The sequence below is a fragment of the Bos grunniens genome, chromosome X, assembly GCF_055505025.1.
Source record: "Bos grunniens cultivar Pamir isolate PY7600 chromosome X, Bosgru_T2T1.0, whole genome shotgun sequence".
Classification (NCBI taxonomy): domain Eukaryota; kingdom Metazoa; phylum Chordata; class Mammalia; order Artiodactyla; family Bovidae; genus Bos; species Bos grunniens.
The window spans coordinates 124,111,017-124,123,055 of record NC_141194.1 but is presented as its reverse complement, the minus strand read 5'-3'; positions in this window follow the sequence as shown (position 1 = coordinate 124,123,055).

Here is a 12,039-nt window from a genome sequence, read left to right as displayed (position 1 = left end):
ATAAAAACAAAAATAAACAAATGGTACCTAATTAAACTTGAAAGCTTTTGCACAGCAAAGGAAATGATAAACAAAATGAAAAGACAACCTATGAAATGGGAGAAAATATTTGCAAATGATGCTATGAACAAGGGCTTAATTTCCAAACTATACAAATAGCTCAAACAGTTTAATATATATAAAAAAACAAGCAACCCAATAAAAAAATGAGCAGAAGACCTAAATAGACATTTCTCCAAAGAAGGCATCCAGATGGCCAACAGACACATGAAAAGATGCTCAATATTGCTAATTATTAGAGAAATGCAGATGAAACCTACAATGAGAAGTATCACCTCACACTTGTCAGAATGGCCATCACTAAAAAGTCTACAAATAATAAATGCTGGAGAGGGTGTGGAGGAAAAGGAACCCTTGTACATTGCTGGTGGGAATGTAAATTTATATAGTCACTGTGAAAGCAGTATGGAGATTCTTTAAAAAACCAAAAATAGACTTACCAAATGATCCTACAATCTCACTCCTATTCATATATCCAGAGAAAACTCTAATTTGAAAATATACATGCATCTCAATGTTCATAGAAGCACTATTCACAATAGCCAAGACATGGAAACAACCTAAGTGTCTATCAACAGATGACTGGATAAAAAGGGTATGATATATGTATATATTTGCGCTTATACTCATTCAGTCACGTCTGACTCTTTGCAACCCTTTGGACTGTAGCCTGCCAGGCTCCTCTGTCCATGGGATTTTTCAGGAAAGAATACTGGAGTAGGTTGCCATTTACTCCTCCAGGGGATCTTCCCAACACAAGGATCGAACCTGCATCTGCTGCATTTCCTGCATTGCAGGTGGATTCTTTATCACTGAACCATCTGGGAAACCCCCTAGTATATAGTACAATGGGATATTACTCAGCCATAAAAAGAATGAAATAATGCCATTTGTAGCAACACTGATGGACATAGAGATTATTAAGTGAAGTCAGTCAGTCAGAGAAAGACAAATATCATATGATATCACTTATATGTAGAATCTAGAAAAATGATACAAATGAGCTTATTTACAAAACAGAAATAGACTCACACACATAGAAAGCAAACTTATGGTTATAAAAAGGGATATCGGGGGTAGGGGGGATAAATTAGGACTTTGAGATTAACATATATACACTACTATATATAAAATAAAGACCTTCTGTATAACACAGGGAACTCTATTCAATATCTTGTAGAAACCATACTAGAAAAGAATCTGAAAATATTATATATATGAATCATTTTTCTGTACACTTGAAATTAACATAACATTGTAAATTAACTATACTTTAATAAAAAATAAATTTTCCAAAGAGAAATAATTGATTAGGTCTATGCTACGTGAATTTTAATTCAATTTACAAAATCCTGCTCCCATTCTATGCAGCATTGACACTAAGAGGGCTTTTCTCCAAGCACTAAGGAGCATGGCAGTCCAGCAGGGAATACACACAGTAGCTCTGTTTTCCTGGCCTTTTGTATTTTCTGAACAGACTTGGCAGATTCTTCATGATCTGAGTTTCTAGCCAGCAGGTATCTTTGATTGATGGGCAGAATTCAATCATCCTTGCTCTGTACACATAAATGATAGTGTTGAATCATGTAAATGGGGATATGTCACACTCAGAGTGCGTGTGTATCCCCTCCAGACTCACATATCACAGGAATCTTTGAGTAGCACAGCACCTCCCCATCCCATTCTTCCCATAACAGCTTTCAAGATTTGAGTTTGCCTCTATCAGAAGAGTCACTTTGGAGTTCATGGGCTTAGGGATGCCCCCTCCCTTGGAAGCAGGGAAGAACATGTTCTGTCCTCAACAATAAGGTCTCAGCTAAGCCTCCTTATGTCAGTGAAATCAGAGATTTGTAAATGATCGTCATGTTGAAGACAAGAAATTGGATCCCCACTTCAGTGAAGAATAATGTTTATTACATAGTAAAGAGCACTCAAGGAGCTGGCAGCTCATACAGCAGTTATATGAATATGTGTACCATTAAAAGTTGTAATTAAGCCAAGTCCCTGAGCACCAGTAATGAAACCCAATGAAATCGTTTGTAGGAGGATTGGGTTACAATTCCACATTGAGAAGGGATCTGTGGCAACACCTGAAATGGTGGCCGAAACAGCCAAGTTGACCATGGGTCTTGGAACAGGAAGAGCCAGGAGACCCAGGGTCTGTGGGATTCACCTTCCTCCACTTTGGATTTGGCAAGAGTAGACACAGTGGCATAGATATAAATAACTGCAAATTCTCAAGACATTATTAAAAAGGAAAGCAAATATGTTTGGAGATCTCAGAACTAATTTCTGAGGAACACAAAAAACAAATGGTAATATTGACTGTTACTTTACTTTAAGCAAAATTTTATTGAATGTCTACCATGTACAGTAAGCACTCTGCTGAACTCTTTATAGGGATTATCTTACTTAATTCTGGCAACATTGTAAGGTAGGTGTTGGTATTAGCCCAGATTTACAGATGAGGAAACTGGGGCTCCAAAAAAGATTAAGTCAACTGCCCATGGGTTACATAGGTCATAAATTACAGACCCAGGAATCAAACCTAGGACTGCTGACTCCAAGGCAGATAAATAGTTTCAGTCCTAAGGTCTTACTTGGTGCCTTGCTAAGGATGAGGTAGAGGAGGGCTGGGAAACCAGCCTTTACTGATAATATATTTTGTATCATTTAGTCCTCTAGGCCTGGCTACCCTCCAAATGTGAACTGGAGGTCTAAGTTGTGCTCAGTGACTCCCCCTTCCGGGGGGAAGGGTTTCTGTTGGTTTGGCCATTTTATTGAGATCCAGTTTGATCCTCTAAGGTTCAAATAGAGCACTGGAAGACTACTGGTGGCTGAGAGGGCAGGGCTGACAATAGAGAGGGGAAGTCCCTGAGACTGGAGATGGGGAATAATAAGGACTTAGGTGGCTGGTTCACAGAAATCACCAAGTTTATTCCTCTCCTCTTAGTCATCCAAATTGCCATCCAAACCACCACCAGCTGCTCTGCTTCCTGTGGTCCGACTGGCGGTGAATGGACCACTGTTTGCAGTTACTGGACATAACCATAAAAACAACAACAGTTACATCAGTAGCTAATGTCATCAAGCAGCACCCTGTATATTTCTTGTCCTTACATGCTTGGATGCAATCTAATTTAATCCTGCAATAGCCTTCTGCAGTAGGAACTATTGTACCCCCAGACCTACCCTGCCCCATTGTTGCTGCTGAGGCAAGTGAGTCCCGAAGAAGTCAAGTGACCTGCCCAAGGGCACAAACCTAGTAAGTGGTAGAGCCAGAATTCAAGCACAATCTTCTACTTCAGAGCTAGTGCTCCAAGGCTTTCCTGCTCTTTGGGGATGAAAGATGTCTACTGCCTTCCATACTGCCATTTTGTCATTGCCTTCCACCTCACTGAGGATCTTCTTAGCCTCAAAGCCCTAAGACGTTGCTCCGAGTGGGCTCAGTGGACAGAACTCAGAGGTGCAGAAAGACAGATGCTGATGTAGGCGGGGAGGCTGTGGTGGGGGAAGTTAGACAATTTAAGCTGAAAATTGCCAGCTTCAGAACTGCATCAGTAAGTGGAGTTGGGGAGAATGGGTAGGGTGAATTAAATGAAATTGGTATTCATCTTCCCTAATTTTTTTTCACTTTTGCCCTGAGAGGGCAATTAAGAAAACAAATGATTTATGGAGATTAGCTGACTGGTAGCATTGCATATTAATATAATGACACTTGGCTATACCAGTCTGACATTCTATTTAAGGTAGCTTTGTCCTTTCAGGCTGAAGAACTGATTTCAGAGAATTAGCTCCTGCAGATTAAAAATAAAATAAAATTAGTCTGCCCTCCACCTCCACCCTACTTGTGTCCCCACCAAGAAAAATACAACCATTGGCAGAAGGCAAAAGGAATGTGAAAGGCTGCACTCCATACTGCTGACAGTCACTAGAGTGAAACCAACCTAGGGGCCCGTGGAGAGGCGAGATGGTGAGCCTAGGCTGGGGTGGGGGTGGGTGCCATCAGTTTGTAAGAAGATCCCCGTCCAACATGAGTCCAACATTTAATTGCATTCAGCAAATGTTTCCTGGGCCCCATGTTTGCTAGGGTACTGCAGATGTAGAGAAGGTTAGTGCTGGGCCCCTTCTCTCAGGAAGTGGGCCTAGTGGGCAGAAGGACACGTGATACAGGCTATAATGTTGTCTGAGAGGCATTGGAGAGTTGACATCTGGCTTAGTCTAGAAGAATGGATAATAATCGGACAGCCATGGTACAGGGAGTGGTTTCTGTCTAGAAGCAGAGGATGCTGGCTCCAGTGTGTGGTAGGCTCTGCAATGCCCATGGTGACCCACCCCGTAGGAAACCTGAGCATGCCTGCCTGTGCTGTGTGCTCAAGGATCGATCAATCCATTGGCAGTCCTAGGATCTGTAGCTCAATCAGTAAGCAAAATCTCAAAACTGAAATTGAATCTTACCTCATGCCTACTCCCACTCTACCTGCAGTCTCTTTTAGGGAGAAAGTTGGACTTCCCTGTGGCTCAGCTGGTAAAGAATCCGCCTGCAATGCAGGAGACCTGGGTTCAATCCCTGGGTTGAGAAGGTCCCCTGGAGAAGGGAAAGGCCTGGAGAATTCCCTGGAGAAGGGAAAGGCTACCCACTCCAGTATTCTGGCCTGGAGAATTGCATGGACTGTATGGTCCATCGCAAACAGCTGGACATGACTGAGCGACTTTCACTTTGGAAAGTTGTTAAGAACATGTCCTTTTGACACAAACAGATCTAGTCTAGATTTATGTCTCTGCCTCTACCACTGTGTGACCTTGGACAGGTAATTTAACCTCTCTGAGCCTCAGTTGACTCACTTTCTTCAGGTGAAAAGTAGGGATAAATAACAGTATCTACCTCACACGGCTGCCGTGAAGATTGAGATCCTGCTTATGTAACACAGCCATCAGATGCTGAAGCCTCCTTAGTCTTAAGATCTTGATAACATTGGCTTAAACTCCCATTCCCTCTACCCCAGACATCTGTGATTTTCTAGTGGGTTTGCAATTGCATGGCAACCTCTATCTCAGGTTTCTCCCACTTCTGATTTCCTGTTCTTCAAATTATGGCCATTTGAGGGTGTTTTTTTAGCTCCCTCCCTGTATTAATTCAAACTGAGAATCAAAACTCTTTGATTTCAGTAACAACAACACAATGATACCTGCCCCCCCCCCACCCCGTATTAACAACAACAAAAACAATGAGTCACAGAGTCTGTATCTTATACTATACTTTATTGAAGCTTATCAAAGTAGAAGTTGTAGCAGCACAGCAAACACCTTGAAATGGAAAAAAAAAGTCCTTGGCTGCTCAGCTGGCTTCTCTCATGTATCTTCTCTGCCCACCCTCTTTCAGAAACAAAAGAACCAAATTTTTTCCATTTTCTGATGTAAAGCAACTCATCTCTTTTTAGTCCTTAACCCCCAAGCTTAATATTGGGCTTTCTTTTGTTTTTGAACAAGAAGGTGTCTGGCTGAAGCTTAGAAATCATCTCCTAGAAGGACCTAATTCAGTTTTCGGACAAGTTGCCATCCACCTCCCTGTTTTTATGGAGTGGAGGGTGATTTCTTTTCTCATTATACATGTAAAGAGCTTTATACAAATCTTATCCATACTAAGCACACAATAAAATAATAGCTGTTGTTATTGTAATAATTTTAATATTTTGGACTGATTTGGGCATAAATTAATAAATTATGAATGATACATTTGTACTAGTATAAAAGTCAAAGGAGATTATCTCTAAAAGAGCCTTTGGAGATTCTGTACTTCTCAAAATGTGTTTCTTGGAACAGTATTTACACAGGCTGTTTTAGCTCATCCAAGAAATAAGGTTTCCTTCCTTAATTATATTAGAGTCATGCTGCATATAATATCCTACTCTTGGAAATCTGAAATTCACATTAGCCCACTTAGGGCTCCAAGAAGTCCTGAAATAAAGATGATCTAGTTAACTTCATTTAGCTGTGTTTTCTCCAGTTATACATGACTACCAAATTTTTTGTGTTAAACAAACAAATGCTGCAATTAATATGTCGTTAAATTTACATTGGGGTATGTTAACCTGGCTTCAGCCTATCATTTTACAAATGATTAAAGTGAGATACAATAAGGACCTGAACCACGACCACCCAGCTAGCTAGCAGTTTCTGATTGTGAGACAGCAAGTGGAATGGAGACTGTGAAGAGTCTCAGAAAAGATCTAACTACACCCACCGTATTTTCACACTCTTCACCTACTTCAGTTTGATACCTGAAAGTCTTTTCCAAAAAGAGTTATGTCTATATTCCCTGTCTACCCTTATTTAGCTCCTCCTATCAGGCTTCAAATCCCACCGTTTAACTAAAACTGTCTTACGAAAGTCATCAATGAGCTTCACGTTAACAAATTCAGGGGTCATTTCTCTATCCTCATCTTACATGACTTCCTGACAGCATGCAACACATCTGATCATTTCCTTTTTCTTGAATTATTCTCTTTTCCTGGTTTCATATACTGTGGAATCTTCTAGTTTCCCTCCAGCAACCCTTGCCAGGGTTCATTGTTGTTGCTTTTTATTGTCATTGTTATTGTTTGTTCAGTGACTTTTCTGAATAAAATCTGTAAAGTCTGTAGTCATGTGTGACCACTTAAGTCTCTTTTTGGTTAGGTTGCTGCTACTGCTGCTGCTAAGTCACTTCAGTCGTGTCCGACTCTGTGCGACCCCATAGACGGCAGCCTACCAGGCTCTGCCGTCCCTGGGATTCTCCAGGCAAGAACACTGGAGTGGGTTGCCATTTCCTTTTCCAATGCATGAAAGTGAAAAGTGAAAGTGAAGTAGTTCAGTCGTATCTGACTCCTCCTGACTCCATGGACTGCAGCCTACCAGGCTCCTCCGTCCATGGGATTTTCCAGGCAAGAGTACTGGAGTGGGTTGCCATTGCCTTCTCTGTTGGTTAGGTTAGTGGTCAGCTAATGGTTGGACAGAGATATTGTTAGATGTCTGGAGATGCTAAGTACCCTAATCTTTGTTGAGGGGCTATATGTACATATTGGGGCACATCATCAACATACTGGCAGGCAGTTGTCAACTCTGCCGTAGCCTTTACTTCCTCTTGCATATAGCTTCAAAGTTGTCCATAGGTGAGAGATTAAGGTTTTCCCAGGTGAGATCTTAGGGCCTTCTCAGGTGTGAGCATATGCATAAGCTTGTGTTCATGTGCACAGTCCTACACATGCATATGGCCTTCTAGATTCCCAGGAATATGTTAGGTTTCTTCAAAGGCTCTTATGGACATCTCTTTTCCCAGAGTTTCCTTTTAAGCTTTTTAGTTAGTCTTTTGTTTGCCCCCAGGTTTTATATACTCTCTCAGGAAGCTGTTTTGTTAAACAATTGCTGTTGACTGTTTTTGACAAATACTCGTGGGGAAAAAGCTTTTGCACTAGGCAACTTGAGTCCAGATGATACTCTCTTTAGTCTATATCCTGAATCCCAGCACTTCTTTCCTGCCACCATCCTGATTTTCCTGCCACCACCATCTCTCACCTGAATTACTGTCATAATCTCCTGTTACTCCTGACTCCATTCTTGCTCTTCTATGATCCATTCTCCACACAGTGGATCTTTTAGAAATCCTCTTCAAATGAAGTGGTCCAACTGTTTAAAAACTTTTAGTGGCTTTTCCATTGTCCTTTGGAGAAAATCCAGGCTCTTCCCATGGTGCTCCAGGCCCTGCATAATCTTGCCTTTGCCTGCCTCCTTACCTCAACTCATTTTCCCCCTAAACTAATAACCTTGTTTCAATTTCTTGACTACATCACACTCTTTCCCACTACAGAGCTTTCACACTACAGGTTCTAACATCTCAGTTTCCCAGGACTTTCTTTTTTTAGCACTAAAAGTTCCATATTTCAGGAATCCCTCAATCCTGAGCACACCAAGACAGTTGGTCACCCTACTTCATGAAGTGAAAGTCACTCATTCATGTCTGACTCTTTGTGACCCCAGGGACTATACAGTCCATGGAATTCTCCAGGCCAGAATACTGGAGTGGGTAGCCTTTCCCTTCTCCAGGGGATCTTCCCAACCCAGGAATCAAACCAGGGTCTCCTGCATTGCAGGCAGATTCTTTACCAACTGAGCTATCAGGGAAATCCTATCTGATTGCTAATTAACCAAACTTATCTCTCCTGCCCCTTTCAAGGGGCCAGGGGTTGGCTTGTATCAACAGGACATTCTTCAGAACCAGCTCTGGTTTTTCCCAAGAAGGGCAGCAACCCAGTGTCGTAGCTTTGTGGGAAAAACTCATTGCAAGCAGCAGCTCTTCCTTTTATTTTCATACACACCTCTAATTAGACTATTGTTCTCCCGATTCATCATGTAGATGTATCCTGTTTGCCCTTTAATCTCAGTTTAAATATTCTTCCTTTAGTGAGGCCTTCTTTGAATACTCAATTGAAGTAGGGCCTCCCTGTTTTTGCCTCCCATTATTTTCTGCTATTCTCCTTGGCACAACTTACCATGATTTGTAATTATGTATTCATTTGTTTGTTTACTTTTACTGCATGTCTCTTCCACTAGACTGTACTCTAGGAGGGCAGTAGTTGTTTTTGTCTTATTCACCCATGTATTCCTGGCATCCAGCACAACACATAGAAGGAGCTCAGTAAAAACTAGTTTGAAGAATGAATGAATGAATAGATGCTCTGCCACAATAGATTGATCTGCCACTCTCTATCTAATGCTAAAGCATTTGTTTTCAGTGGAGGTTTTCCCTCTGTGGCCTATCTGTATTCCCCAGATGAGGTTAATGCACCCTTCTTAGACAGTGATGTTCTGTGACTCCTTCATAATTTAAAAAATCCTAAAAATGCAAAGAGGGAAACCAGTCCAGTGGAAACTGTTTATGGCACAACCCTGATCTGAGCAGGAACAGGGCTAGCCCATATAGTGCCTTCATGTGGATTAGAGAAAAGTGTCCCTTCAACTTTTGCAAGTTGGCTTTTAGGATGCCATTTAAGGGGAAGGAATAAAGAAAGACTGGCTCAGTCATTTCCACTCATGTCTTACTCTGCAGCCACATGGCCTTGTATACTCACAGACTACACAATTGTAAGCCACAGCCCTGATTCTGAGGGAAAATTTGTTAGCAAAGTGAGGGAAATTCTGTTATTAGCAAAGTGAGGGGAAGAGTGATAAGGAAGAACAGCAGAGCCCCAGAAGATATAGTGCCTGCCTCTGGTGGACACTTGGCTTCTTGTGCAAATCGGCTTTTAAAAATCCATTTAAGGAGAAGGAATAGAGAGAAATCAGCTCAGTTATCTCAGTTCATGTCAGTGGTTAAACATCAAGAGCACATATTCCAGAATCCCACAAACCTGGGTTTTCATTCTAGCTCTCCTTTTCACTAGCTGTGTGATCTTGGAGAAGTGCCTTCATTTTCTCATCTGTAAAATGGCTCATAAGGTCATTATGAAACTTAAACAAGATCATGTGTATAATATATGCTTTTTGTAGTGTCTTATACATGGTTGTGGTTTAGACGCCAAGTTGTGTCCAACTCTTGCGGCCCCATGGACTGTAGCCCGCCAGGCTCCTCTGTCCATGGCATTCTCCAGGCAAGAATACTGGAGTAGGTTGCCATTTCGTTCTCCAGGAGATCTTCCCAACCCAGGAAACGAACCCGGGTCTCCTACCTTGCAGGCAGGTTCTTTACCGATCTTATACATAGCAAGTCTTAAATAGTCATTATTGATACTGATATATAATATTTATATAAGATATACAAAATACTAGATTTCTAAGAAAAAGTCAGAATGAGCTTCAAAGGTAGCTTTGAACAGGTGGTCCCTTCTCCTGGCAGCTAGCTTTGAGTTTGCAACTTGGGTTTTTATTAAAAGATAGAATTGGAAAGCTTCCCAGATTGTACAGCTGGCCCAGTCCCTAGCCAGGCTGGTGATGGTGTTGGGTGACGAGGAAGGTGACTCAGTTGTCCCAGTAGAGGCCTCATCTCCTGTGAAACAGCAGGGATGGGGGTGGGGATGCTGAACAAGATGTAAATAAGGCCCTCCCAGAGCCATGCCCATGCCAAATACCTGAGTATTGTACAGGTGGCTGGGTACAGGCCTGTCCTCAGGAAGAAAGCACATAAGCACCAGGGATGACTTAGCTCTCTTTGAGTGGGCCAGGCTTCCAAGGTAGCTCTTTGCCAGGGGAAAGCACAATCCAGACCTCTGTGGTACCCTGGATGGTGTTTAGGAGGCAGACTTGGTGGGCAGCAGGAAGGCGTTGGGCCTAGAGGAGGCGAAGGACACAGAGAGGAGAGAGTCAGCCCAGTGTTGGAGCACCTCTCTGTGCCACCACTTTGCCTCCCACCAAGGAAGACATCTAAACCCAGGGAAAACGACTCAAGTGAACAGCCTTTAATGGCTGAAAGGGAAAGAAAGGGTGGGAGAATAGCTTGTGGTACCAAGCATCAGGATATTTGAGTTTTGAAAGAGATGCCACATCCTTTACCCAAGATCACTCAGGCAGTGGTAATCCCCAAAGCCAAGTTGGCTTAATAATACAATGGATAGTGACAATAGTAATAACAATCACAACAGTAATGGTTAGCCACTGATGAATATCATAGCCTGGCCCTGCACTAAATGCCTACACAGACTACCTTGTTTTGTCTTCCAATCAACCCAGTGAAATAGGAACCACTGCATCCTTATTTTACAGGTGAGGAAGCTGAGGTTTAGAGGCAAAGCAGCCTAACCCAGGTCAGGCAACAGAACCTGCATTGGAACCAGGGTCTCTCTGACACTAAAGTTCCTAACCCCACATCAGAACATATGGCCTAATATTCCACAAACATGGGGTTCATCAGACATCTCCAGGAGGAGATTTCAGGGCCTTTGGTCACTACCTCCCTGCACAGCCTGGACTCTGAGCTCTGAGAGGCCCATTTAAAAAAAAAAAAAAACTTGTTCAGCTCTATCATTTACCATCATGAAACTTACTAGCCCTGCAACCTTGAGCAAGGGCTTAGCACAGAACCTGACACACAGCAAGCACTTCAGAATGCTACTGGTATTATTATTGTTATTAGCCTCCTTGAGCCTGTTTCACATGGGTAAAAATGGGACAATAGGGCCCACACTATCTTCCTCACAGGCTTATGGTGAGGTCAAGTGAGATCATGAATAAAAAGGACTTTGTAAACTGAGAAGGTCAGTGTGAATGCACTGTGCTCTCATTAATGCATTCATTTATTCCTTCGACAAACTTGTCCTAAATGGTCATTAAGGGCTGGGGTAGACACTAAGCTGAAACAGAGGCTCTGCCTTTGTACCTTTGCATTCTCCCTAAATATCTTAATAATTATGTCTTTGTGTACCATAGGGCAGAGCTTTCCACTGCCTTTTCACAGATGAGATTAGGTACTATGCCCCCAATTGTATAATAATATAGATTTAATAATAATAGGCATTTGTGTGATCTTGAGCAAGTTACTTTACCCCTCCATGATAGGTTGAATAATGGCCCCCAAAATATTTCAGTCCGTATCCCTGGGCCTGTATATATTACCTTAGCTGGAAAAAGGAACTTTGCCCTTTTTGTAATTAAGGATCTTGAGATGAGAAGATGACTCTGAATGATCTAGGTGGGCCCTAAATGCAATCAAATGTATCCTTGTAAGAGATGGGCAGAGGGAGATTGGACACAGACAAAAGAGGAGAAGACAATGCGATCATGGAGTGATGGCAGCTTAGGATGATGAGGCCAAAAGCCAAGAAATTCTGGCAGCCACCAAAGCCCTAAGCGGCAAGGACCTTTCAAGGACTGGATCAGCTGACATCTTGGTTTCCACCCTATACTACTGATTTTGGACCTCCAGCTTCCAACATTATTCTGTGAGAGATCACTTCCTTTTGTTTTAAGGCAACATATTTGAGGTACTTTGTTACAGAGCCATAGGAAATG